This window comes from Crocuta crocuta, unplaced genomic scaffold (genome assembly GCF_008692635.1).
Source record: "Crocuta crocuta isolate KB4526 unplaced genomic scaffold, BGI_CrCroc_1.0 scaffold531, whole genome shotgun sequence".
Taxonomy (NCBI): Eukaryota; Metazoa; Chordata; class Mammalia; order Carnivora; family Hyaenidae; genus Crocuta; species Crocuta crocuta.
In genome coordinates this window covers 1,897,256-1,902,256 of record NW_027531997.1, presented here as the reverse complement: position 1 = coordinate 1,902,256, position 5,001 = coordinate 1,897,256, and the positions used below count along the sequence as shown (strand labels likewise).

The 5,001-nt window shown below is 60.9% G+C and overlaps 1 long non-coding RNA gene across 2 annotated transcripts in view; it reads left to right on the top strand.

The window, feature by feature from the left end:
- The window catches only part of LOC144240772 (uncharacterized), a 35,088-nt gene that overhangs the window by 5,110 nt on the left and 24,977 nt on the right, over window positions 1-5,001 (top strand). Inside the window, exon 1 of one of the 2 annotated variants that reach the window (XR_013337849.1) lies at window positions 1,401-1,455. The exons of the other annotated variant lie outside the window; for it this stretch is intronic. This is a non-coding gene — a long non-coding RNA (uncharacterized LOC144240772). Of the gene's footprint in view, window positions 1-1,400; window positions 1,456-5,001 lie in introns of those variants that run through there. 2 annotated transcript variants of the gene reach the window in all.

The window sequence follows — 5,001 nt, the reverse complement described above, 5'->3', positions numbered from 1 at the left end:
GGAGAGGCTCTGCTCCCTCACCTCCTCCTCAGCCAAACCCCAGGGGCAGGGTGTGGACATCCTGGACATCTCCTTGGCTCCGAGACCCTTGCCAACGTACTTTGCGCCCTGGTTCCAACAGGTGATGGTTCCCCGGAACCCCAGAGCGCCCGGCTTGGGTGCTCGGGTGCCTTCCTGGAGAACAGGAGCTGGGTCACACTGGCCCTGAGGCCAAAGAGGAGGACTTCGCTGGCCTACGTTTGATACCCAGTGGGGACCTGTGGGCCTTGATGGGTGACTCCAGAGGAGAAGGCCCTTGGGGCCTCAGTGACCTTGGCACATAGCCATACCTTCCGTCAGAGTCCCCAAGATGGGTGCCTTGGGAATACCGTGTGGGGCAATAGGGTGGGTGGCCGCCTACCCGAATTAGGGGACACCTGGGCGACCCTCCTTGCCATAGCCCCGTCCCTGATGATAGTGNGCGGCCCCCCTCCCTTGGCTCCTGGCCCTTTCTTCCCTGTATGGGTCATCTCTCACTCCCTCAGTGTCAGTCGGCCTCCCTGCCTCCGTGTGTGGATCGCACTATGGACTTGACTTTGGTGTCTGTGCTACGGCTCCATTTTGTGGTCCACGCCTGAATCTCCGTGGGCACTCCGTGGGTGAAGAAGGGTCGGGACCCGTCCATCCCCCGGCCGAAGGAGGTGGACGCCAGCGTTGACCCCACGTCTCCTGCCCATGGGCCAGCGGGGACCTGTGTGTCTGGCTGCTAGAGGCTTCGTGGTCACGTGAGGCTGGCCTGTCTGGGAGCCCTGACTGAGGACGCCCGTGTGGGCGTTGTGCCCCTCGTCAGGCACCAACTAGCTAGATCCGGGTGGCTGGGGCTCTGGGGCTCTGGGTCCATGACCGGCTTGTCTCCCAAGGTCACAAATGAGCCAGAGACACAGACTGGTCCAGGGCCAAGGCTCAGAGCCTCTGGCAGCCTAGATGAGCCGCGCCCTTGCTTTTCTGTCATAAGGTAGGCTACCTGGAGCAACAGGGGACAGGGCTGCACTCCAGGGATTCTCAGATGTAGGAGGTGCTCCAGCACAGTGGAGGGACCTGGGAGCCAAAAGGCCTAGCTTTTTTCTCAGGCAAAGGGAGGAGGGTGAAGACCTGGGGGAAGGGTGCATGGGCATTTGTGGTGCTACACTGCCATCTAGCGGAACTCAGTGGCCATCCCGTGAGTCCTGTGCTGTGACTTCCTTGGGAGTGACGTGGGGAGCCCCAGGCGGGAGAGAATTAGGGTGCTCACTCCAAACCACCAATGCCCCGAGGTGCAGAGGTCTCCCGTGAACCCAGGATGCTCCAGACTCTGGTAGCGACACCGGGCACCTGGCTGGGCTGCCTTGTGAATCAGGACTCTGGTGGCCGCCATTTCCGGGCCGGACTGGAGCAGAAGAAGCCACCCTGAAGTGGCCAGGAGCCCCTGGCAAAGGGGTAGGAGAACTCACCGGTCAGGGGTGCTGGTACTTTGGTGNTACTGGATGTCCAGCAGCTTTGAGTTGTTCTCCTGGGGTCTGGGGTTGGGGAGGGGTGGTTGATGTGTGATGTGGAGATGGCTCCCTGGTGGAGGAGAGTCCAGAAGGGACTGGCCCACCCTGGGGTGAGTTAAAGTGTAAGGGGAGACATGGTGGCATTGGCACCAGCAGCAGCTGCGGCAGAAGCCACCATCGCCACCGCCGCCTCCTCCTCCTCCCTTTCTAGCTCCGCCAACCCCGCCCTCCAGTACCCGATGTGAGCACAGGAAGCAGTTGCCTCAGACAGACGTGGCAGCTGCAGTGCCATCTCCCTGGGCCTCACCCTCCCTGTCCGAGGCCTGGCAACCCCGGTCGTGCACTCAAGGCTCTGGCGGAGCGGTCCGCCAAGGGCTCTGCGTTTGCACACGTCACCTTTCCAGGCCGCCTTCCCCAGCCTCCCGTGAGAGCGTTCAGGGCAATGATGAGGAGTGGGCCTTGCCTCTGCGGCCAGACGCCGCGCTGGGCTTCCCAGCTGGTCATCAAGGGGCCAGCGTGGACAGCCTGCGTGCCAAAAGGGCCTGGCCCCGTTGGATTGCGGCCCCCGTTTGACCACACGTGCCAACACTGTGGGACCCGTTGGCCAGTGCCACCGCGGAAGTGACCTAGACCACGCAAGTAGGCCTTAGGTGGAGACCTCTGCTGTCCCCACAGGTTCACCTTTTTAAAAAAAAATTTTTTTTAATGTTTTTTATTTCTGAGAGAGAGAGAGAGTGTGTGAACAGGGGAATGTCAGAGAGAGGGAGACACAGAATCCTAAACAGGCTTCAGGCTCTGAGCTGGCTGTCAGCACAGAGCCCAACGCAGGGCTCGAACCCACGAGCAGTGAGATCATGACCTGAGCCGAAGTTGGATGCTTAACCAGCTGAGCCACCCAGGCGCCCCATCCCACAGGTTCACTTTTACAAGAAGGTTCAGGGTGTGTCCTGCCTTCTCCTTGTGCATCCGGGTGTGTCCACAACTGTTCCTGAACATCAAACTCCTCCTCCCCTTCCTCACACTCAACTCTCCCCCAACCAAGATGTAAAGGCAGCCTGATGCCCCCTTTTCTCATACATGTCAGATTTCAGAAAGTCCTGTGGGGACCAGGGCACAGGTGGAGGAGGGAGTGTGCCCAGTGGGGTGTCCTTAGGCAAGGTTCATGGAAGTGAAGTGTGGGAACGGACCCGAAGGACCGTCCTGATGTGGAGATGCGTGACTGGGCGTGGGTTGGGGGGCGGTGTTGGTTTGCACATGTGGGACAGAATATATCTACTCGCTGCCCTAGGAAGAATGAGGTGCTGGGCCTCTGGGCCGGAGTCTTGGGAGAAGAAGCAGGTGCTATTGGCAGGGCAGAAATTGAGGGTTCCCCAAGGGTGAGAGTTGGATCAGTCTCGTGCCACAGCAGAGCAGTGCCCTGTGTGGCAGATCCCTGTGGTTGCCAGGGGTCCCTTTATGCCCATGGTCACAGGACTGGGGGAGAAACAGACATCCATCAGTGACCTATACAGGCGCTTGCTGGGGAGTCGGTCGCCCGCTGAGGATGAAAAGGCTGACTTACAACTGTCATCTCCCTTTTTCGCTGGGGGACCACGTGTGTATGAGTGTGTGTTCTGTTGGGCACGCGCGTGTGTGTGTGTGTGTGTGTGAGAGAGATCCGGGGTGTTTAGGCAATGGAATGGGAGAATGTGTTTGCCAGCAAGTGTGTGCTTCTGAGTGTGTTCATGATGTGTGTGTGTGTGTGTGTGTTACACATGTGGTTCTTCTGGATTCTAGTGTGCCCCCGGCGTGAGAGGCAGATACTCAGGGTGCCCTTGCTATGATGGTCAGGTATTCAGCATAGGAGAGGATTGGAGCCGATTTATGGGAAATAAGACCTTTGTCCTTGTACCCCAGTGCCACAACAGGCACACGTCTTGAGGAGCGTGGGCACACCTGTCTGGAGCCCATGCCCGGTGTTGCCTCGCGAGGGAGCTGTCCAGGGTCGGATCCCGGGCACGGCACGGGCCCGCTTTGGCGTCTGTGCTTCGGCTCCAGGCTGCCGTCTACAGGGACCCGTGCGCGCCACTGTCCAGGCCAGCATCCCCGGGGGAGAAGAAGGACTGGATCCTCGGGACCCTTTTGTCCTCTATCTTAGGGACTTGGACCCCAGAGATGACCCTTGGGCCCTGCCTGCCACCTCATACCCTTGTGTGGGCTGCTAGAGGCCTCAAGATTGGGCTGGCCTGTTGTGGAGTCCTGACAGTTGATGCTCCCCGTGAGCGTGTGCCCAGTGATACCGACTGGCTAGGTTGGAGTGGCCGGGGCTCTGGGTCCACGACCAGCATGTCTCCTGCAGACCTGTTGGCATCACTGCGAAGCCCCGGATAGGACCAGAGCCACAGCCAGATGCCTCGGGAAGCCTCCATGAGCCTCGCCCTTGGTCTTTAGTCCATAAAGCGGGCTAGGTGCGGCCAGAATGGAGGAGACCGTGCTCCAGGGACGCTTGGAAGCAGGAGGTGCTCAGGCAGAGCTGCTGAGACCTGGGCGCCGCCATCTTGGAGCCCTGGTGGACGCAGCCTGGCCTTTTTTCTCGCGCGAAGGGCNAGGTTCGGCTGCCCTGTGGTTGGACCACGGTGGCCGCCATGTCTGGGCGGGACTGGAGCAGAAGAGACCTCCCCCTAGGGGCCAGGAGCCCCTGGGGAAGGGGTAAGAGAACCCGCCAGGCCAGGTGCAGCGGTACTATGGCACGTGAGCCTTTGGACATGTACCCCTTGCCCTAGAACCAACAGCAGAATCAGTCTGGGCGGGTTGGAGATGGGGACCTGGTGCTTCCCTGGTGGAGGTGGGAGGTTCGGGATAGGTGGGGGTGGTCACCTGGAAACCCTGCACAAGATCGGCAGGGCACTTGGAGGGCTGCTGCCAGTTGGTGATGTGGGCAGAGACCCTGATGTCCATGTGTCCAATCATGAAGATCACGTGTAAGGCCCACCTCCCGGAAGTCCAGGAGGCCTGATTTATCCTCCGGGTGTCTGGGGTTGGGGAGGGAAGGTTGTTGTTGTGAGATGTGGATGTAGCTCCCTGGTGGACCAGAGGCCAGAGAGGACGGGCCCACCGTGAGGTGATTAAAAGTTCCGGGAAGGTGGCGGTGGTGGCTGTAGCAGCAGCAGCAGAAGCCACCACCTCCACCACCATCACCACCTCCCGCTCTAGCTCCTCCCACTCTAGCTCCGCCAACCCCGCCCCTTAGTACCTGATCTGGGCGCAAGAAGCCTTTGCCTGACACAGACCCCACAGCTGCGGTGCCATCTCCCGGGCCTCACCCTCCCTGTCCAATGCCAGGTCCCGCCCAGACATGGCAGACATGGCGGCCACCAGCGTCCCTAGCCCTGGCTTCCCGTGGCGGACCCACAGGGGAGCCGGACCCGGCGCTCCGCCCCTCGAGCCTCTCCGGTCGCCCACGGGAGCTCTGCACGCGGGGGCGGGGGGGGGGGGGAGGACCCGGGGGGGG